Source organism: Rhea pennata, chromosome 9 (assembly GCF_028389875.1).
Source record: "Rhea pennata isolate bPtePen1 chromosome 9, bPtePen1.pri, whole genome shotgun sequence".
NCBI classification, from domain to species: Eukaryota; Metazoa; Chordata; class Aves; order Rheiformes; family Rheidae; genus Rhea; species Rhea pennata.
The window spans coordinates 23,914,063-23,936,687 of NC_084671.1; the positions used below are offsets into that span (position 1 = coordinate 23,914,063).

Genomic DNA, 22,625 nt, shown 5'->3' on the forward strand with positions numbered 1-22,625 from the left:
TGCAAATACAGTGCAATTAGCCTGCAATCACACTAGCACTCGCAAGATGAGCGCAAGTAGTTCTGAGATGACATAGAGGTATGCTCTGAACATCTTCTCTTAAAACTATCCTGTGGTTGTGGCTAGCATCTCAGTAACAGCTGAGTAGAAAGGCTAAGTAGAAAGCACTTTCCAAGCTCCTAATGGCTCAGCCCAGCCCAGCTCATAAGGTAGCTTGGGTGCCGTCAGCCCATGGTTGATACGTGGGCTGACACCACGCACAACACAAAGGCGCACACGATCATAGGGGCACACATGGGCGCAACCAAGGACGTGGACAAGGGAGAGAGACGGCCGTGCTATCACAACCCCAGCACCTGAGGGAAGGGAAGGCCCGCTTTTGCTGCGTGGTTTCAGAGCACGCTCCTCACTACGCTGAGCGTCCAAAGGGCAGCTTGGGTACAATGGGTCACAGAGATAATCCGCATTGGCATACAAGAGGGAAATTGTCTGCAGGAATCCTTGTATCATGGGGGACATATTGGTACATATGTAGGTACATACATATTCATAGCTCCAAGAGTTGGAATCTCCTCAAACCAAATAGACTTGACCAAGTGAATATATGTATCTTCATCATGAGGATTACTTTATCAGCAGTTGAAGACCCAGAACTCACATAGTTGTTTAACAAGCCTGTCACGGTACCCTGGACCATGTGCCGCTGTGTAGGAAGGAGCATGGAGCTGGTCACCACCGGACTGTAGCTCAAGGGCAGCTGCACCCATTAGTCACTACTTGGTTATCCCAGAACCAAGCAAAACTTACTCTGTGACTGCAGCACAGACTCCAAGCACCAGGCGAAGAGCAGACACAGAGTTACAGAACTGTTCGCAATCTCATTTACTTCCCTCTGCCAGCTTTTCTGATTCAAACAGAGAAGGAAAGCAGTCAAGCAGAGGGTCAGGCAGGGCAGAAGACCAAAGGGAACAACAGGGGAAGAAGTGAAACAAGGACCAGAGCTTGGGGGAGACAAACGCAACAAGAACAGGGATTGCTGGGTCCATCAGAGAAAGAGAAGGTGTGAGGGCTGAAGGTGTCTGAGTAAAACAGGACTACCTGACTCAGGGGAATGGGACACAGAGACCAGAAAATGGCTCTGCTAAGAACTGGAATGAGGTGCCGAGGAGCTTCAGATCAACTTATCCTCCCCACTGATGGTCTACACAGAGGATCAGTGTTTCATTGCTACTGCCCACTGGTCACTCAAGTGACGGAAATCTGCATGGTGGACGATGGAGCCCAACACCTGACAGAATAGCTCCTCCAAAATCTGGTAAACATTGTAATCCTGTGCCTCATTTTGCCAGAGGATACTTCCTTCATGCAACAGAAGTGCTCTCTAAATGAGAACACTGAAGAAGGCTTCTTCCTGTTTTTTCATTGAAGAAGTTAAGCATGCAGTAAATAAGGCATAAAGGCCAAACAGAGCATCAGGACAAAGACCTGCTGCCAGGGAGTAGCAATGCCTGTCCCACCTCTGTTAGAATTGCTGCAACACCAAACAAACGTTTCAAAAATCAAATTTTTCATATCCCTTACTGTGAGGTTCTTGCACGAAGTCAGACCCGCAATCCAGTCTGCATATGGGTTGAGCACTCAGCACCAACGCCGAGTTCTGCAGAGGGCTGAGATTATTGAGCACTATGCATTTAGAAGCGTGAGGTCCTGGCAATCTCCCAGCAGAAAAGCCAAAACCACCTGGGTACCCTGCGAGCGCCACAGGCGTCTCCGCCTGTACCGAGGTGCTTTCCCATCAGCGCGTCATGAACGCAGGTATGCAGACATTCACGAGGGGCACCTCAGAGAAGCCTACTGGAGAACTTATGGTTGTGTCCTGGGGCAGGGCTTAAGTGCACAGAGAATAGAGCACTGTCCCAAAGCAGCAGAAAAAAAAAAAAACCCCACCAAATACCTGCTGATTTTGTACAGTGAGCAAAGGCACTGACAAGCTGGGGGAAAGCTGTAAAATCATGCAATCAGAAGCTGTAGCACACATTTAAAGACAGATGTGGGCTGTGCAAATGACTTAAATACTAGTCTATCTTGCATTTTGAGCACCTGACTTTACAGCCCTTCTCTTGCACTATTAACACCCATGTCTGAGAGCTTAACAATTCCACAAGAACCCAGTACTACTTGATAAGCCTCCCATTAATACCAGGTAAACTACTGCATTTATATTTAAATATTTTGAAGTGCCTGATACTACTAGGATACCACCTCTACTACAAAACAGAATAATTAAAAAGAGAGAGTAATGCACATTACATTCACTCTGATGGGATGCAACTTCGCTTGGCCTAATGCCCTTGGCTCAAGAGGCCGTTGCTCACCTCTATTTCAATTCAATCGCTTCACAATCCTGCACGAGAAAGACTTGGGACACCAACCACTGCTGAAAGCAGGCGAGCAGAAAGCAGAAATTTCAAGGTGAATTACAAAAGTCCTTTCGTTTTCACTAGACACTTCTTCTCCCTTTATTAAGGCACCTCTTCGGACATGCCTAGGACTACTGCAGACGGCTGCAATCACGCCAGCCACGGTCCCTCCTCCTCTGTGCAGCTCACCCCTAGGCAGAAAAACAGTTTCCACCTCAGAGAAGCAGGTCTTTGCAAACCGTGCACAAGCTCAATGGCACTGCAGAAGACAGAAAATCAGATGCCGGCCCCCGAACACGAATGAACGGAAGAGGAAGTGTTCACCCAGCTTGTGCCGAACCAGCAGCGAGTCCGCGGGCGTCTCACTTCAGGGCCGCGCACAGCGCGCCCACCCACGTGTCCACAAGCCTAGTCCACCAGCTCCGGATAAAACAGGGAACGGGCAGGATCCTCCCTCTGCCCTGGGAGCGGGGAGCAGCTTCGGGGCCGAGACAGCGGAGAGCAGCGCAGGCGCTGCGGCAGCACCTCCGGCGGGCCTTAGGGCAGGATGCGATCGCTGCCTCGCACAGCCGAGATCCTGAGACCTTAACCTCCCTTACCCGGGAACGGCCCTCGAGGGCAGGAATTGAAATGCTCGTACTGGTTACTGCCTTTGCCACAAGCCAGGGAAGCGCGCACCTTGGCTGCGACAGCAAGAGGATACGCCAGCTACGAAATCTCCCGTTACTGCCACCACCTCCCCGGGAGCGGGGCTAGAAACTTGTCTGCTAGGAAGCGAGTTCAAGCAGCGCCTCGTTTACCTGCCTCAAGAGAAGCAGCTCCCAGCAGGTCGCAGTCTTGCAGCAAGGCAGACGGACAGCTGAACACACATAGCAGCTCCCACGGCATCTGCATTTCAGGTGGGAGCTGCATCAAGGCCAGGAAGAAATCTCTGCAAATCATGGCTGAGCCAATTGCTTTTACCCAGAAGCAGCCTCATCCAGGCAATATCCCACTACAATCTTTTTTTTTCAGACCTATCAGCTTTGCAGAAATAATTTTTCTCACCATTTTCCGCAGGCAAGGTACTACAAGCACGAGCAATACTTCCATTTCAAGCTCAGTCACCTTGATCATCTTCCCCAAAACCAGAGATGAAAAACTTCTTTTTTTTTTTTTTTTTTGGTTAATAATACTGCAGTAACTGCTCCCTAGCCTCTCGCCTCCAGGCTTTGGTTAATGCTTTGTAAGGGGGTTGTTTATACAACCCATTGCTCTGCTTCCTCCTCTACCTACTGCGACCAAGACAGCATGAACGAGAGCTCGAGGCAGCTTTCTGTCCAGTGCTCAGACAGGCCTGCAGCATCACTTTGGGGAAAGAGACTCTTGTAGGAAAAAAGAGAAATACATATGGGCTGGTACATCAATCTTTTGACACAAACATATACCTGAGTCTTAAGGTAACTGCCTATAGAAAGGTCCTTAAAAATACTTGCAATGGGAATAATAGCTAACCTCAGTTTTGGAAGGAAGGAAGTATAACCACAGAGAAGAGAAGCAAAAGGGGTCTTTTTTTTTTTTTTTTTTTTTTTTTTTTTTTTTTTTAATTCTAGAGTTTGTTTTCATGGAATATAAGAGAAAAAGGCAAAGGATGTTAAGGAGCTCAGAGGCTCCCAAGGACTAGAGACACCGAAAGATGAGCCAGCTCTCTAGGAGACAGCTGCTTAGGAGCAGACCAAGTTCTGTTCTGACAAGAGTTGTGGGGGCTCCAACACATCAGAATTTGATATCCGTTAAAAAATTTGTTACAGTATGTGGGACAAAAGGCTAAGAGCAGCAATACTGGCAAAGGGAGGTTTCCTGGAGCATGCGATCAGGCTGGCATTTGGGCAAAGAAAAAAAGGCGTACAGACTTGGTATCCTGGGCATGTCTACAAGATGCTCATTAGGCTGCAGATCTAAGAAACACTTAAAAATAACTGCAAGATTATGACACATGGTATTCAAATATGCCGTACCTGTGGGGTATGCTCAGACTGGGAGAAGCAGAACATGATTACCTCCTTGCACAGCCTGAGCATTTTTATTTCAGTAAAACAAGCCAACTACGGAAAAGGATAGCGGTGAAATCCCCACCAACACCATCAGCCTATAGTTACTGAAATTCAGGCAGCTGAGTTTTGGGTCGAGACAGTGAGCTAGGCGCTCTGAAAGTAATCACGGCTGCGCCGAACCCTCTGAGCGCCAGCTGGCTGGAGATGCTGCGCGCAGGAATGACCACGCGTGCCATGGTCCTCAGGACGCAGGGACTGACGTGCGGATTTTGAACTACAAACCTGCCGGAGATGGTCATGATAACCTGTTCTTGGGATTTCTCCCTGGTCGCCAGGGATCGCACTCACAGCAAGAACAGAGTCACAAGACCTTCACATCACTCGCACTAACTCAGAGCAAAACTGGAAAGAAAAGCAGCATCCAAAACTGAGTAAGCAAAGACAGCTATGATGGAAATGAGGAGACTCAGTCCTCAATGAACTTCGTTTTTAACTCAAGTGCAGTATTGGAGTAGTTCTAACTCTGTATTTAAAAAGGTGCTCCTAAACACATGTGAAGCTCTTGAGCCCCATCCAAAATACCTAAAATATTCCCAGGCCACACCCACACTAGATTGTAGAAGAACTAAGTAAAAGAGAACATGTAGCAACTCCTATGAAAATTAGCCGATAAACTTATAGAGAGCTTCCTGCCTTGTGTCTCTCTCATCTCCCTTCCCCCTGGGATTCATTCCACTTTTCAGACCCCTTGTTACAAAGCCCAGTCTTGTAGAGAGCCTCAGCACAGTCAACACCGCAAAGGCCCATAAATAGAGCACATTGGGCCATTACTCAAAGCCAAGTGCCAGCTACATTTTCAGGCTTTTCAATCCACAGGTGAACCATTCACCTGTGTTCATGTGTTTCACAGAGTTAGTCTTTAAACACACATTAAATTGAGTTTGAAGAGCCAGAAAGTTCCAGCCATCTCAGGGTCACCAACTCGTATCATAAACAGAAAGTCTAACTCATCGTGCAATTTGTTGTTGAGTTGAAGTGTTCTCCTGATATTGCCCTTTCTTCTTTTCTGGGTTGCCACTCCCACATCTCAAACCCAGCCTTACAAGTCACAGGCGTAAATAACATTTCTCTCCATCAATCCTCTCCTTGTCTCCTGGAATTCCCCTTTCTCCCTGACACCAAAACACATCTTTGGAACTATTTGCTTCACCTCTGCTCCAGATTTCTTCAAGCTGAATCCCTTCTCTGTTTGTTTATCTCCTTGATCCTGGGCAGTCATTTTCAATCTTAAATCCACTTTGCCATTCCTTCCTACACTAAATACCCTTGTTTCTCTTATTCCTGAAAACAGCTCCATTCTCCATCGTACTTCTTTCCACGTTTGGGCCTTTCTCCACAGAACAAGTCCATGAAGAACACTGTCTGATACCATCTTTGTTATATGTTCCTTTCCTTCTCTCCACCATCACTTTGGTGTCTTTCTGGTACATACCTTGTCTTCTCCTCCCTCACTACACTCAGATTATGCAGTTTCTCTTACCCAAAACAGCTCTCACTCCCCACCCCACATCCAAAGCCATGTCACATCTCCAAAATCCTAAAGAAGTTCTCCTTTGAAGCCCACATGCCTCCATAGTTTTCAGCCTATTCTGCTTTTCATTTCTGATGCCTTCAAGCACCTGCTGCCTTGACTATTTTGTCCTCAGTCTTCTTCACACTTCTTTCTTTATTCTCTAGTCCAAAAGATTTCTCCAGATCAGTGATTTTCTGTAAGTTAGCACAAAGCCCTCCTTAACATGCACATCCTCCTTCTTTGCTCCAGTGTCTTCACTGGGTCATCTTTCCCTTTTTGCTTCTTTATTTCAGTGAAGCAGTGCTGCAACACAACTGGCCACGTTTAACCCTAAAAGGTGCCAACAGGCTGGGAGCAAGAAAAAGGAAAAATCATTTTTCTTCCTTTGCTGCACTAAATCTGGAGCCACTTTGCCTACTTTCATTACATTTGCACTAGTTAATCACAAATCTACTTCTCAGTTCCCTCCTTCACACAATCCTCACACATTCACAAACATCTCCTTGATGATACCAACAGGCCGTCAGTATTTTTTATTAAGATCTTCAACTGGTGCCTAAGCATACCAGCAAAACTCCTTCTTTGAGGCCGGGAAAGGTCCCTGTAAAACAATGGGAGTATAATATCATCAAGCACTGGGTAATAAAATCCTGGGAAAAAAAATCAAATACATAAAATGACAAATGTTTTCCTTTGCCTTCATATGATTTTCTCAACTTTTCCTTTTTCTCTGGATTCCGTCTTGAAGGAGGAATTTTCTTGGGGGCCATACCTGTCCCAGTAGCATAAGTTAAAAGTAACTTATAAAACATACTGGCAATTCCTTTCCAGAAAGTGTTTTACTCAGAAAGGCATAAGGCAGCTTAGTAAGCAGAGTTACACAGATGCTATAAATTCCATCAAGTTTTGGAAGGAATTTGTTAAAGCAGAACTGGTTACTCTTTCACGGTCTCCCCAGGAAAGCTCCACTCTTACTGGCACAAACATTTGTAGAAAGTGAATTTCAAGACTGCAAGAACAACTATTAACAGGAAATGAACTTTAAATTCACAGACACAATATCTGTCCTGGAAGAAAGCAAGACCCATCAAACACCTTCCAGGCTCTCATAAAGCATAAGTAGTATTTCAGTCAAACTTGCCCGTGAAAAATCTGTACAGAGAAGCCAGAGCACAAAGTTTACATCTCTGCTGATGGATCTCAGTTATGACACGCCCAGCTCCCCCACAATTCTTTATACTGAATCTCTTATAGGGAAATAAAAGCTGGGTTAATATTTATATTGAAATATAAATAACATAAAATACAGTTTTATCCAAAAAACTACACTTTTGTACATCCACGTCTCTAACTGCCATGAGATCCCTCGCAAACCCAAAGGGTTACAGGATTAGTGTCAGGTCATAAGGAGAATCAAGAACAGTGATTATCCACCCCTGGACTGCAGTAATATCTTTAAGTTATGCAGAACTAAGCTTTTCTTTTGTAATTAGAACACAAGCCAAATACCTCAAAAAGGATGAAATCCTAACATCCCAATTTAGCTAACAGAGGAACGTCTTCACTTCGGTAACACAAGGAGCAGCTTTGAAACGTCGATGCAGTGTGCCACACCAACGGCACACATTCAGAAATAACCCGGTGAGCACAGCAATTATTTGTCCTCTCTGAAAACGTGGTCCAACATTAGAAGTTCTAACCCAAATCCTCAAATATTCTTAATAGACAAGGCAACTCAGATAACAAGAACATCTCTTCTCTGATCTATCACAGTACATTTTCAAATACACTTTGACCATGTCGAAGATCTAGAAGCCCTTGGAAGCCTTGCAATTTGCACCTATTCTTTGCAAATTAATTGGTTTAAGATGCTTTGTGCCTAATTACTATTTAGAAGGCATGTGGATTTCTACATTATCCTCCATTTCGTAGCCTTTCCTGAGGGTCATGTCTCAAACAAATCTGGAAAAAATAGAGAAACTGTTGTTGTTCTGGTATTGTGCTATTCCAAGGTAAAAGCATTTCCTCAAGATTAGTGATCTGCAAGGGGAAAACAACGGCCACAGATCTCTTGGTCCCCAGGAGATCCACTTTAGTGGAACAGTTATAATTGCTGCAAGGCTGCCGTGACAATTTTTTATTGTTGTTCCATCCCATTGTTATATTGGCAACACGTTTTGCTGGTAAACCGCAAATAGTGTTGGTACATGTGGGATGTGGGAAAATCCGGTGAGCGCACAAACCCCTCTGATTTTCCAGTCGGTGAAAGCTGTATTATAACGGCACAAAAGACAAGCCATACTGCATATCAAAGTTTTAATTTAACTTCAAATTTTCTGTCACATTTTATACTTGTACAGATTGGCAGGCCAGTCTCCAGCTCGGTACTTCAGCCCAGAGACTTTGTGCAGCCCAGGAGGAAGAGAGTTTGGCTGATCTCTGCTGCCTCAGGTGAGGGTCAAGCCCAGCAGAATACCAATATCCTCACTTGCTCCTGCTCAGCTGGTGACCCCTTCTACCAAATTACACAGCAGAGGACTAGGGATGCTGCCACTGTCTCTGGATCATGCTCAGTCTCTCTCCCACAAGCAGTCTGTATTAGCTGTCAACACGCAATTGGAAGGCGCACCATGAATTTGAGTAAGGTTTCAAAACATTTCCAGGTGCTGCAGGAAAATGGACCACGAAGCTCAGGAACAGCATCAGCCTGCAACGTGCCCGTGCTGGCTCTGCCCTGGGGCTGGTGCAAGCGCCTTGGGCCCCTTCCAAAGACCACCAAGGTTAATAATCGCTCATCTGGGAATCAGGCCTCCTCCAAGACAGATTCAAATGCTTGCCCGAGCACCCGAGCAGATGGCAATTCTGCTAGGAGATGTATAGTCCCACCGCCAACCACAGCGCTGAGCCCACGCTCAGGTCCAGCCTCTCAATGCTTACAGTAAAGCACCGAAAGGCACAGCCCTAAACGCAGCTCAGAGCGCTCTGCGGACAGCCCGAGCCCATTCCACCGCTCGCACGAGCCAGGCCTTCCTGCGGGAGGTCTGGGTACCACAGGCAGACTGAAAGGTGCATACTACAGCCTCGTCCTCCCATCACGTGTTTCAACCTTGCTCAACAGCAAAACGCCAACCACAGTCCTGTCCAGGACCGACAGCCCTATGCTGTAACTGTGATCCAAAGGACAGCTTTTTACAGACATAAATCAAGTTACTTGCAGGAATTTATGAGACCCTGAATGAGAATTTAAGGTGTGAGTAGAGGGGAAGCATCACCTTCTTAGTCTGTTGCAGTAGTGCAGAGGTGGATATTAGCAAGCAGAACCAAGGCAGCCGGGTTCAGTTTTCGGCAGCCAATGGTTCCCAGATGTAGCACACATCAAGGGTGCACAGGAAGTTTAGCACGGTACAGCTCTCCTCTTCTGCAGTTAGGGAGGTACCATTCCCAGGCAAAGGCTCCTGGGACAATAAGAGCAAAAGCGAAGAGCTAGAGGCCTCCCTCCCCCTCAATCTCCTGTTGGTAAAAGGGGGGCATATCCTGTGCAATCTGTTTCTATTTTAAATAAAGATCTCCCCAATGGGCCTTTAAGGTATGAGGAAACAAGCGTAATCAAGATGTTATCTTGCAGCTTTCTGTGCAACCTTTGTTTTTTTTTTTTTTTTTTTTTTTGGTTTTCTTTTTTTTTTTCTTCAGAGGTTACTTTAACTTCTGAGGGATAAATCATGAGCAAATGATTAAGCTCAGCATCTGATAACTTGCTAGCAAAGCTGCAACTTCAGAGACACCTAAAGCCAAGAACACAGGGCAAAAGCTCAGCAGGCAGCTTCCAAACACTGCTGAGGTACCTGCAAACCTGAGCTATGCAAAAGCACCACTCAGAGCCTACAGAGACAAAAAGCTAAAGACGGGCTCGCTGGGTTACATTAAGGCGCTCCACCACACAGCACTGGCACTTCTTCTAGAAATGAGCTCCTGATAACTTTTAGGAGCAGATTAGATTTAATACCCAGAGACTTGCTTATGCTTGCTTCCCCTTACTTAGCGAGGAAGCCACCACTGCCAGTTCCCCATCCAAGTGTAAATTGCAGAGAGTTCTGTTTTCTCATGAAGCTGAACACAGATCAATGCCCCAAAAGTCGTCTTAGAAAGGTATGCCAACAGCTGCTGTATTTCTTACTATTCATTGCCTTCCCCAGCTGCGCAGAAGGAAAGCTAACCAGAACTGTGTGGACTTTTGCTGTCACTAAGAGAAATTCTCCCAGTTTCATTTGGTTGGTGCATGAGAAAACTCTGAACAGGTTGTCTCAGAGTTATTAATGGAAATAGAAAAGCAACAGAATAGCAGAAACATTTCACGCACTACAAGGTCAAGTTCAGTAGATAGGAAAGTTAATAAACAAAAAAATCACCCTTTGGAGAAGTAAACTGCCAAAATGGCAGAGATGCACATGCTCCCATTCACCTTATCATAGCTCTCATCGTTAGGAGATGAGGACCAAGCCCCCGGAGAGGATCCAGGACCTTCAAATTTAGCAAGGAACAGACTGCTCTGCACCCTCAGCAGCAGACAGCTGAGCTAACGAACAAAAACAACTCAGTAATTAGGCTGTGCCCATCAATCAGATGGGAACCTTGCAATCCTGCTTAGACTTCAGTGGAATTATCCATAACCTGTGATCAGCCTTTTGCTCCCGCTGTCTTTACCAGACAGGTCATTTTTCAGTATCTGCTAAGTGCCGCAAGGTAATGGCGCAGTTTACCGTGACTACATCCTGGTCCCTGAAGACCAAGGCTCTTCCTGACAGCACATTTCTGTCATCCTTCTCTTCCCTGCTGGCCACGTTCTGGTCACCTGGGTGGCAGGTGACAGTGAAATTCTCCCCTGTGGAGCTGCTCTTAGCATATGTGTTGGGAGCAGAGGAGAAAGGGAAGCTTTTGAGGCACTGCTTTGAGAGACAGTTTCCAAAGCGATAAGCTGGTCCTACAAGGTACGCTAGTTCATAGAAGAGCTTCAAAAAAGAATTGAGTTCTTAAACGTGTGTTAGCATGACAACTACAAAGGCTTTCAGCCACAGAAACATAATGCTGGCAAGGACCTCCTCATTCCCAAAGGCTATTTTCCTACAGGTTAGTACATTGTATAAAACCCTCCACATATCAGTAACAGTCCATCTCCAAAGCAGTTTTGCTGCTTTTTACAGCTACTCCTACTGAAAGGTTGACCTGAAATGTCAGCACTCTGACAGCAAAATCTTCTAATTTCCAGCCTAAGTCAACGCACAACCAGGTCATGCCCACGTGTCCTTGCACCTATACCAGAGGAAGATAGTAATCCAGCACTACAGAGGGAAGATGTGGCAGAGGCCAAATAATCTAGCAAACAAAAATATTACCAAATCATAGAGTCATAGAATCAGTAAGGTTGGAAGGGACCTCTGGAGATCACCTAGTCCAACCTCCCTGCTCAGCAGGGTCACCTAGAGCATGGTAGACAGGGTTGCATCCAGGCGGGCCTTGACTATCTCCAGAGAAGGAGACTCCACAACCTCTCTGGGCAACCAAAGATGAAGTGAACAAAGCATAGTCTAAATGTTTCAAACTTAATCAGGCCTACGTTTGTGTCAGTACAATCTGTGTGCCACTGCGCTGGACTTCATGAAGGAAGCTTTGGGTTCACATTTCACTGCAGGCTGAACTGCAGCGCACCTATTAGAAAGGCAAGAAATCTTATTTCTACCTATCAGCAAATGGCCTAAACACAAAGTATTCCAAGGCTTTAATCACCTGAGTAATTAGGACATCTGACCGCAATGATTCCTGTTGGCCTAAACTTCTAGGAGCACTTTATACCGAAAGCGTCTTCTTTCATGTTCTGGTTTTGTGATCATTATAATCAGCCCATTTCCAACTAAAAGAACATTCAAAGGAATCGCTTAAACCAGCACTTAATAGACAAGTTGCCAGTCAAGCGGCACAAGCTTCAAGCACATCCGTAACAATCATTTAGTGAATCTGTATGCAATTCTCAAAGGAAACCTTCTCCAAAACGCAAAGAGCTCTCCGGGAGCCCGGCAGGACGTATACCTCAGCTTCGGAAACGAAGCCTGGGCACACCGAAGCAGTCGCCGTGAAAGTAGGTCAGCAATCTACGAAAGGCCGCGTTTAAGACCAAGCATCAAATTGAGTCACAATGCTCTGTGACGGCTAATCCTTTGCAGAATTCGGATTTACGTTACCCCGGCAAATCCGAGGCCCGCAGGAAAGGTCTGTGCGTTTTGCAAGACATCATCAAAATGATTTTGCCAGATCTTTTCTCATGATCCTTATAAATGCTGAGCTGAGAATAGGAAAAAGATATTTTTACCTAGCACCACACTAGCCCACACTTTAGACTTTCCTGTGAAAGCCTCTGACCATACTGCAGTATTTCCATCCCTTCGGAAGCTGCCAAGGCAGCAGATCAAACGGGTCGGGAGAAGCAGAGGAAGGTGGGAAAACTTCAGCTCAGACCTCTCCTCAGGGCCAGCCAGCTCCGCCAGCCTGGGAGCAAAGGGCAGGAGAACCCGATGGGGATTTTGACCCACACTTACTCGGTGTTTCCTCCCGCCAGGAGCAAAACTAAAGCAGGAAGAGAGTTGTGCTTCACAGTTATCTAAGGTTAAGTCACCTGCACGGGTGGTGTCACGCACGTGCTGCCTTTAGCAAAGGTCTGCGCTTCAGCGGGCCATCCAGCCGCTCCCGAAGACAGGCAGGGAAACAAGCCTTCGAACATACAGTAATCCTGCCTCTGCAGTCAAGTACCTCCGGAGCCACGGCCTCAAAGAGATCGCCACGGAGATGAAGCATTACTGGCTGCATCCAGTTTGCCGTGTCGTACTGGGAACTCCAATTTCCTCCCGTGCATTTCCAGCTCCCGCAACACTGAATTCTGTGGGTAACTGCTACACACCAAGATTCAAGTACTTGCCTAATTTGACTCCACAAATTAGGTCCAAGTCAATGACTGTATGTCTTTGTTTTCGCAACTGGGTTTTAACCAAGTTACAGAGTATTTCCAAACAGTAGTTACCAAACTTGCAGTCTTGTTAGCTAAGCCTCATAAACAAATATTGCTTGCACAGGAATAACATAGAGGAGAGAAGATCTTCTTTTATGGCCATTTAAACTAAGAAAATTGACCTTGTATTTGCTATCAGCCGGAAACAGATACACACACAGTCGAGGACCGCAGCACAGCTGACACGTGGCAGCTTGCTAGACGGGGTGCCAGCCTCCCTGGCAAGAGGAGCCTTCAGCTCCACTACAGCTTTTGTCACAGAGATGAACACACAGGCAAAAGACAGCAGCACAAACGCAGAAAGCCTGCACCGAATAGCCACCGTTCCTCACGAACGCAGCCCAGAGCACAGCTCTCCCTGTAGCAACCTGAGGAGTATTTTACCAACCTAAAGGAACAGTCTGTAACGATGGTCGCAAGAAGCCAGAGCAGACAGATTTAGCCTGAGCCGTCAGCAAAGGCGCTGCGGTCCCCGAGCGTGTCCTGGGCCATACCCGCAGACCGCCGTGCTGGAGCTCATCCCAGCGCACGCACCTCGGTGGGATAACCGAGCTCCTCGTCTCTGCAGCGCGATCGCCTCCAGCAGTGGCACGCAGATTTATTAGCTAAACCAGAAGAAAACAGATGATTCGACTAGAGTCAGCACCTGCATCATCCCCCAGCAGCAGCTCTTGCTGAGGTGAGGAGATCTGCTGTCCAGAATAGATGAGTCTCAGGGAAAGTCTGGTGCCCTCAGAGCCTGCTGAGGTCCCCAGGCCAGCTGACGCCAGCCCTCTCAGCCTGCACCCTCCAAAAGGAAAAGCTAAAACTAACAGGAAAAAAAGTTTGCCTACTTTTCCTCATTAGACTCTCTTGGCTCCTGTCCCAGAGGCCTTCTAGGCATCACTCATGTCTACACAACCTCCACAGTTACTCAGGACTTCACTTCAGCCTTCACTGATACTGCAGCTCAGGCAAAGGGGGTGATCGTGAAGTGCTAGGGGGAAGCGCTCACGATCATATCTTATCCTGGACTCCAGCAGATGAGGACGACCTTTTAAGATACAGGACTAGCTACAAAAATCAGATTGTGCAGCTAAGCACAAGGTCAGAAAACAAGCAGTATCTCTCTATTTCCTTCTCTGTAATGGGCTTAACCCCCCACAGCTGGAGATTCATCCCCATCTCCCTGCCCTTCTCCGGAGCATGGTGCAGCCATTCCACAGAGCGCTCCCAAATGTTGAAGTTACCTCAGTTCAGCTCAGCCTGGGAAAGTTATTTCACAATCCTTTCTGTGAATGGGGTTTTAAAACCCAGTTAGGTTATTTATTGACCTTTTAGGCAAGCGCACTGCAGCGAGCACGCCGCTAGGAACAAACCGAGCCTCACAACGTAGCACGGGAGACAGGAGCGTAACTTAAAACATGCAGTTCTGATTTTTATCCCCTCAGAGCCAAGCAAAGAAAATCTCCTGTTACATTCAGCTGCCCTTTGATAACACTTTCTCCTGCTCAGATATTTTGGTTTTGATATTATCAGTGATTAGATCAAGTCACAGTAAATATTTATGAAAACAACATCAGGAACACTTCATCTAAAGAAGCAGCAGATTCCCTTCCGTTATTTCCCCAGCTTCTACTCTACTGTGCCCACTCACAGACAGCCTTGTAATAAATACAACACACGCGATTTGGCCCTCAAAGGAAAGCAGCAGTGAACGACAACAAGGAAAGTTAAGCAGTGAAACAGATATTTTTCCTCCTCCGTAGTCTCTGACTTGCTTTTAATTCTTAAGAACGAGCCTGGCCCTTTCTACAAAGGCTTCCAGTGCATCCCTCGCTACAGCTCGGAGATCTGCACACACCGATCCACGCTGGCAAAGGTCAACTGAGCAAGCAGTGCAGCTGAGAACAGGGACAAATACGAGCAGGGGGAGGAACGGGAAGCAGGGGATACACGTTTCGTTTCCAGTGTGCCGGGAGCTGCGAGGCCCAGAGCCCACAGGGGCCCCTGCGCCCCACTCCCGAGCTGGGCTAAGGGCGATGGGGAAGGAGGATGTTGTCACGAAGGACCAAGGCGTCCGAGCTGCACAGCAGGCACAGCCCGGGCAGCTGCAGGTACAGGCAATTGCAAGTCTGTCTAGAAGTTTAACATCTTCCCTTTTGTACTCGTAAGGGTAACAAAATGAAAATAACAAAAAAAAAAAAAAAAAAAGAAGAAGAAGAAGAAGAAAAGAAAAGCGTAACGTTATTTCCAGCCGGAGACTGCGCTGCTGCACCAAGCGGCCACCTCGCCCGGTGAGGGGCTCAGTGTCAGGCAGCTCCGCCGAGCTCGCCTCCCACCCCCCGCCAAACCCCCCGCTTCCCACGGTGCCACGGCCGGGCCGGAGCCCCGCGGAGCCCCCCGCGCCGCCCCCGCCGCACCTGCGGGCCGGGGCCGCTCCGCTCCGCGCCGCTCCGCTGCTCGCCGCCGCCGCCCGCCTTTGTTGCCGCCGCGGCATTTAAGCGGCGCTGCGCGGCGCGGCGGCGGCGGGGACCCCCCCCCCCGCGGGCGGGCGCAGGGCGGGCACGGGCGGCCGCCGCCGCCCTCCTCCTCCTCCTCCTCCTCCTCCTCGGCGGCGGCGGCGGCGCGGGCTCGCTGCTCGCTCCCGGCCGGCGCGCCCCTTCGCGGCACCCCGCCGGCGCGGAGCGCTGCCGCCGCTCCGCGAACCCCGCCGGGACGGGAACGCGCGCGGAGGACCGGCTGGGAACGAGGGTCTCTCGCATCGTACCTGCCCCGGGGGAGAGTCTCCCCTTCCCCCGTGGCAGCGCTTTCGTGGCTGTCCACGAAGCCTTCTCCCTGCCCAGCCTCCTTTCGCTATGTGGTTTCTTCTTTCTTTCTTTTGGAAACAAAGGAGCGAGCTGATTTATCCTCATTATAAATACGGAGACTAGTTACAGCAGCGCTGTCGGCTAATTCTGAATACGCAAAGCAGACGTTATCAATATTTCATAAGCAAAATACAGCCGGGCAGGTCTCCCTGGCACGGTATTCGCCTGCCGTCTCCAGGAGAGCGGTTTGGCTCGCCGCGCTGCCCGCAGCCACTCTGCCGACCGCTCCGGCGTGCACCGCAGCATCTCTGGACACCTCACACCGCGGCACAACACAGCGGCACATACCTACAGCCCAAAGCATGGAAAATACGGCTCGCAAGCACCTTCTGGCTTCAACCAGGTTCAGGCATAAACTGTTTTCAGACTCTTCAGTTTTTCCATCAAAGATACAAGCACAAGCAAGTATCAGTGTGCATAAATACAATTTGCCAAGTCAGGTACTCATTATGCTCCAGGCAAGCCGCTAAGGTGGCTAGTGTTGTTATAAAAGCCTGAATCCTGGAACAGGAGAGCTCCTTGCCACGTGAGCCGAAACAACGAGCCCACTTAAATCACTGCCCTTCCCTGGGCGGCTGCATTTTACTGGCATAAGAGAAGGCAGAATTTGGCTCGTAGGAAGTCCTGTCTTATTCTTCCAATGAGAAGACAAGAGTTACAGTTTTTATGGTTACACCTATATTGCAACCTTTAGGGGTGCTTTACAGCTCCCGAGTGGCGGTACCTGCCCCAGCTCCGTGGTGGGCAGGCTTTCACCACTGGCCCCACGGAGAAAGGGGAAGCGGGTGCCGCATGAGGCACAGCTCCTTGCGCCCACCGCAGCATAGGCCCCGCTGCGGCCTCCACTGCTGGGCCAAACAGAAAGAGCAAGCACACCGTTTGAGGCGTGCCCACGTATTCCTGCCCTTACCTGGTCATGACCCACAAGTTTGTGTGCAAATTGCACATCTCGCTGTGCATTAATCTCACCTGACAGCAGGCGACAGCCTCCTGCACGCGAACCTCACTCTTCCTCTTCCGGCTTTGCAGGTCGCTGCAGTGAAGCCTTTCCTAAGGCTTTTGGAAATCAGAGGAAACAAAATACCTGTAAGAATACACAAAGTATTTTGAAATGATCCCTCAGAAAAAGAGGAAAAGAAAAACAACAACCGGTAGTGATATTGCAGAATACAGGTTCAGTTATTGCTAAACTGTGCTCTCCGCAAGCACTTCAGCTGTAGCCGGTGCCGTTCCGAGCCAGGCATGCCGAGGAGAACTGGGGTGGGAGATGCAGCTTTTGCGAGCAATTTGGCTGACTCCTGGTACCTCTCCCAGGCTGCAGAGAGAGGGGGAAGCAGAAGGGCAGAGGCAGGGTAGGACGCTCTTTGCGAGCAGCTTGATGTCCTGCTTGGAGGAAGAGGGGAGCAGGGATTATTGCGAGGGCAGGCGGTGATGGCACACGGCACTTGAGCGCTGGAAGCGTTCCCAAGGTCCATCCACACAGTACGTGCTCCCGGGGCCCTGGCTGAGCACGCTGCTCTTGCAGCTCCAGCACCAGAGCCCGGGTTTCGGGGAGGCAGGTACTTCCCTGCATAGACACAAAATGGTTTAGAGCACTTCTAGGTGTTTAAGAGCACGTTAAACCTTACATACAGGCTGAATCTGAAGCCAGTATGAGTTTGTGCTGCTCTTTTAATTTGGGGCAGAAGTGGGCCAGGCAGCTGGCCAGCCTGCACTTACCACTACCTGGCATATTGGTGTGGATGCTTGCTAAGAGAAGTCTTATCCCAGGATGAGATCCTTCACTGAGCATTTTCCCAGTCCTCTGAGGAGGAGGAAGTCACCAATGCGTGGGTCTGGACAAAAAACCTCAAGCCCTGCCCGTGGGTGCTCAGGCTCAGTAAGAGTGGCTCTCTCTCCATCTTCGCTTCCAAGTGGGCAGCTGAGCTGAGAAGTCCCCCCCTTACAGGTCCTCATCTCCAGTTACCCATGTGCTGCGCTGCTTGAGGACAGGAACATAGCTCCACGCAGGCCTGCCCAGGAGCACGGTCCCTTGGCCCTGCTGTTTTCTGGTGCCCTGTTCTTCCCTGTCTTGCTGCACTGAGTTTTCAAGCCTCCTGCTTGCAAAGGACCACCCAATGTGGAGGGAGGCCTTCCCCTACCTTCAGCAGCTATTACAAAACTGCAGAGGCAAGAAAGGCTGCTTTCCTGGAGCCAGGGAGCCGCCCCGGGGCGGCCTCAGCCATCTGCCTTCCCCGCCCCGGGCAGCCGGCAGGCAAGACCACAGCGGCAGCCGGGGCGAGCATCCAAGCTGCAGAGGGATGCACGGGGCTGCGCTGGCTCTTCCGCGCTTGTGCCTCCTACCTCCGGGCAGCGCCGCCCATGCATCGCAGGCGTCACTCGTGCCGTTGTCCACGCCGGGTCTTCCCGCGCTGCGGGAGAGCAGGCTCTCACAGCACAGGCGCCGGGAGTCACGGGCACTTCGCGCCATCCATCACTCCAGAGAGGTGCAGAGCTCATCGTAACCGAGGGCGTTTCTCCCGGCATGCCCTCACCCTGTCCCAGCCGCATCCCAGGTATAGCTGCATCAGGCTATACCTGGACCTCTCCCGGTGTCAAGAGCCATTTGCAGACTGAAGCAGCACATCCAGGGCTACTGGTTCCCCACCAGCTGCTTCAGATTCAGAGTTTCCAGTCCCCTTCGTGGCTTCGGGGGTAAGAAGCAGATAGGTCTGTAGGTTAGTGGCTAGAACAACCTTGCCCCCCGGCTGCATTCATGTAGCCGCTAGCTACGGCTGGTAGGGAGGAGTTTGTGTGGCATGGTTACCGGTGCGTTGCTAGAAACGCTATGGACGAGCGCTCAGCCGTTCAGAGAAATGCTTAATATTGACACTTCATGACTGCTAATATTAAGAGTTCAAGAATAACAGATAAAAGTTTTGATAGACTTTTTTTAAAGGAACCTTTCTAAAACTCCTGTACTCAGAAGCATGTAAAGTTGCTTTTGAATGGTTTTTAGTGAAAAAGAAAATTTCTCACATCTTGACTTCCTTAACTCGTTGATTAAATCTTTAATAGCTTTATTTTAAAGAGCCACATCCTTGTTAGCTGCCTAACCTGACTTTCCTTGAAACCAAAGGAAACCACACATGCTAGGCAGACTAGCTACACTGAAGTCCCACTGCTCAGGACACGCAAAGGTATCTTTGCTCTGTGTAATAGCAGAAATTGTCTCCTGCAGCCCCAAACCAAAGCACAGTAAAACTAGCCAAAAACAAACTAGGCTTCAGAAGACCCCAAGAATCCATGCTGCCCCAAATCAACATTGGTGACAGAGGTTTATCCAACCTGCTCTTAAAAAGCATCCAAGTGATAGAGATTTTCCAATCAACTCCCCCCCCCAGCTCAATTATCTTCCAGATGGAAAATTTGTTCCAATGTCTAGTCAATATTTCTGTTGCTGTAATTTTTCTCCTACCCCTATATACAAAGACTTCACAAGTGTCCCGGAGCCGTCCCTCCTCCAGACTGAGCAACACCCATTCTTTCAAGCTGTCCGCAGAGGTCACATTTCCGTGACCAGCCTCGCTGCCCGCCTCCGGTTCCTCACCAGTTGGCCTTTACCTTTCTCGATGCGCCGTGCCCAAAACTGGACGCAGGCCTCAGGGCTGAGGCCTAAGTTAGCCCAAGCAGAAGGAAAGGATTGCATCGATTTGTACATGAGACATTTCTGCTCATATTGGCCATTTCATTTTGTTCTTTTCACAGGATGGTGGTGGTGTTACTGACTCACCTCCAGCTTGGGATGTCCTATAATGAGCAAGTCTTCTTCTGTAAAACCAGTGCTTGGCCACACTCTCGTTAGACTTTCTTGGCCAGCAGCAGCAACCACCCCCCCGTTGCCAGTGGGGCACCCTGGGCAGAGCAGACAGCAGTGCCAGTGGGTTCACTCACACTCCCGCTCATGTTCTTCCTCCCGTTCAGGATCCTGGATTCTTGCACAGGCAGGATGAGTCTTGTTTTTCTGAATTCCCATGGGCGCGCTTTCCAGGCAAAAGCAAAGAAAAGCAAGAGTTAGGCTACAGCATGTTAGGCTCTGACCAGCTCCAGACAGAGTCTCCTGGGGCTGAGCGAGGCTACCAGAGCCCATGACTCATTATGCCCATACTGTATTTATCTCAGCATTACAATGTTGGCATTTAATAAAAATATGACATATTTAACTGGTAGATAAACGGCAGACCCCAGGCAACAACAGCAACAACAAGGAAGGATTTACAGTCCCTGCAGTCTATACACACAGCAGCCGCTAGGAAGGTTCAGTTGTCTCAGATCGCAGTTGCAGGCAACATTACAAATGCAAGTCCACACACAGCCCGAGCTAAAGACAGCCAGATCTATTTTTTTTGCTGGAAAATTTCTGTGTCACTGAGTTGCAACACATGGAAAAAAAGGTAAAATTTCCCTTAAAGCCAGGATTCTTGCTGGGAAGGAGCTAGCCCATCAGTCTAGAGGCCAAATTTCCTACCCCACCTCCTCTCTACACCAGCAGAGACCCTAGGCTGGTACAGTGACCCGGGAACTTCCTTGTAGCATCTTCCTACAGTCTGTCAGAAGGGCCAGGCCCTGAGCGGGGATGTAATCCAGGGATGCAGAGAGCAGCCCATGGCACCCGGGAGGAAACTTCTCCTCCTCAGGGGCCCGGCGACTTTCCAGCTTCACCTCGGGCCTCCACAGTTCAAATGGAGAAGACTCTAACGCACAAGACCACAGGGAAGGATGACAGAATATATTAAAGAGCGCTCACTCTCTCCAGATACTACCCATGCAGATGCCAGTTTTCTCACCCCACCCGCGTCCCCATAAATCGCTTCCCCAAGCAAGGAGCATGCGCCAGTTCCAGGCAGAAGCTGGAAGCGCGACCTTTTCACCGACCGGGGTGTAGCAGGTCCCTCTCAAAACAGGCCTCGAACAAACTGTCCCACATGTCCCCCCCCCCCACACACACACCCCTCCTCTCAGCACTCGTTACCCACGTTGTCGCCCGGCCCTGCTCCCTCCTGAAAACGAGGGTGGACCAGAGAAGGGCTGGCTCCTCGTGGTGAGGAACACCTCCCCGCTTCGGCAGCAGCCAGGCACCGGGGGGGGAGGGGGGGGGGGGGGGCACGGGCAGGCACAGGTAACCCAGTGTCACCCCCCTCCACACATGATTTTTTTTCTCCTTCCCCTTATTTTGCTAACAATAAAAAAGGTAAAGTAGCCTTTGTACCCAAGCTTGATCATTAGAAAACAATGCTTGAATCCAGCAGATCACACAGCCTCAGACAGGGGATGTTGAGGTCCTAGCTGTTGCTACAGAAGCCACTGTGGTCTGAAACACACTTGCAGCAAGTTGGTCAGGCACTCCGTGGTTGCGTTACACCGCCACGTGACAGTCCTGGAGGAGGAGGAAGCCTTCCCTGGACAGCAGCCAACGAGTCGGAGAGGCCAAGGACGAGCATGAAGAATTTCTTCGGACAAGAGCAGTGGTTGCCAACCCAGGATCCTGGACAGCACCCTGTTCCTTCTTGCAGTGCTGTTTTACTTCCCCCAAATTCATTTTTCCAGGTGACTCCTGCAGTAGCTGCAGACTGGTGCATGGTCACTATTCATTCCTTTGGGACACTGAAGGCTGGTGGCCACCCTCAGAAGACCTCCTATCTGCAGGAGTCATCCCTTCGCTGCCTGCTGCAGGTGCCAGGGTGCAACTTTCTCATCAAGAAGGGACTGCCAGCATGCCCCAGTCAGGCTTTGCTTTAAGCTAGCCCATCTCTAGTGAGCTCCTAAACTTAGTTTTCATTAGAGCAATCCAAACTTGGACAAATAGCCTTCCTCTCTGTGCAGCCATAGCCAAAAAATAAAGATAGCACCACCGCTTGCACTGGGGCAAGCACCAGAGAGGAGCACCAGAGTGGGGCCAGGCGCACTCCCCCGAGAAGCACCTCTCGCACTCGGTGTCCGTCTCCGTGGCCCTGGCTTTGCTCAGGGAGCACTGGCCCGCAGACAGAGAAGCAGGGCGGCCGTGTAGAAATAGGTTCGCTTAGGCAGTTCCCGTCCGCCGGCCATGCCGGCTCCTGCTCACCCGGGCCTCTGCTCCAGCAGGCCACCGCCGCGTTAGGCAACCGCTGCAGCGGGAGCTGTCACCCAGCGCCCGCTGCCCCTGCCTCCATGCAACGTCACCCCAAACTTCCACCTTTGCTGAAGGCAGGTGGAGTCACCTGCCTGACCCGTACTGGAGCAGCTGAGGAGGGCTCCCATGCGCTGGTCTAAAATGACGTGGGATTTCTTTGTATGTGTACGAGTGTCTTTCCCTCTTTTTCCTCTCTCTCTTTTTTTCCTTTTTGGCTGGACTGGGGAGAGGTGACACTTCCCCAGAAGGGCGCATTGCACAGCTCTGAAGTGGTAGCACACCAAAGCCTCCCCATCTTTGCTGTGATCACCCAACCACAGCTTGGGATAGGAAGAAAAGCTGCTTTGGTAGCTAAAAGCAGCTCAAACCATGTTTTTGTTCAGAACTGAGAGAGCAGCTGGCCAACCACAACTGCTAACATCTGGGGTGGATTTTCTAACCTGTTCCTATCTGACTGGACAGGTGTGGTGCCCGAGGAGCAGGCTGGACCTCCCACCAGGTGGTGCATGCTGTGACCACCAGTGGTTAGATGCACACCACATATCACA

General features: G+C 49.5%; 1 protein-coding gene across 2 annotated transcripts in view; it reads right to left on the reverse strand.

Annotated features, from left to right (window-relative positions):
* The window catches only part of ST6GAL1 (ST6 beta-galactoside alpha-2,6-sialyltransferase 1), a 56,774-nt gene extending 39,795 nt beyond the window's left edge, over positions 1-16,979 (reverse strand). Inside the window, exon 1 of one of the 2 annotated variants that reach the window (XM_062582698.1) lies at positions 16,899-16,979. The gene's annotated coding sequence lies outside the window, so the exon portion shown is untranslated. Of the gene's footprint in view, positions 1-15,482; positions 15,506-16,898 lie in introns of those variants that run through there. The other variant, XM_062582697.1, reaches the window with a different exon arrangement.
* Between the last annotated feature and the right edge of the window lie 5,646 nt (positions 16,980-22,625).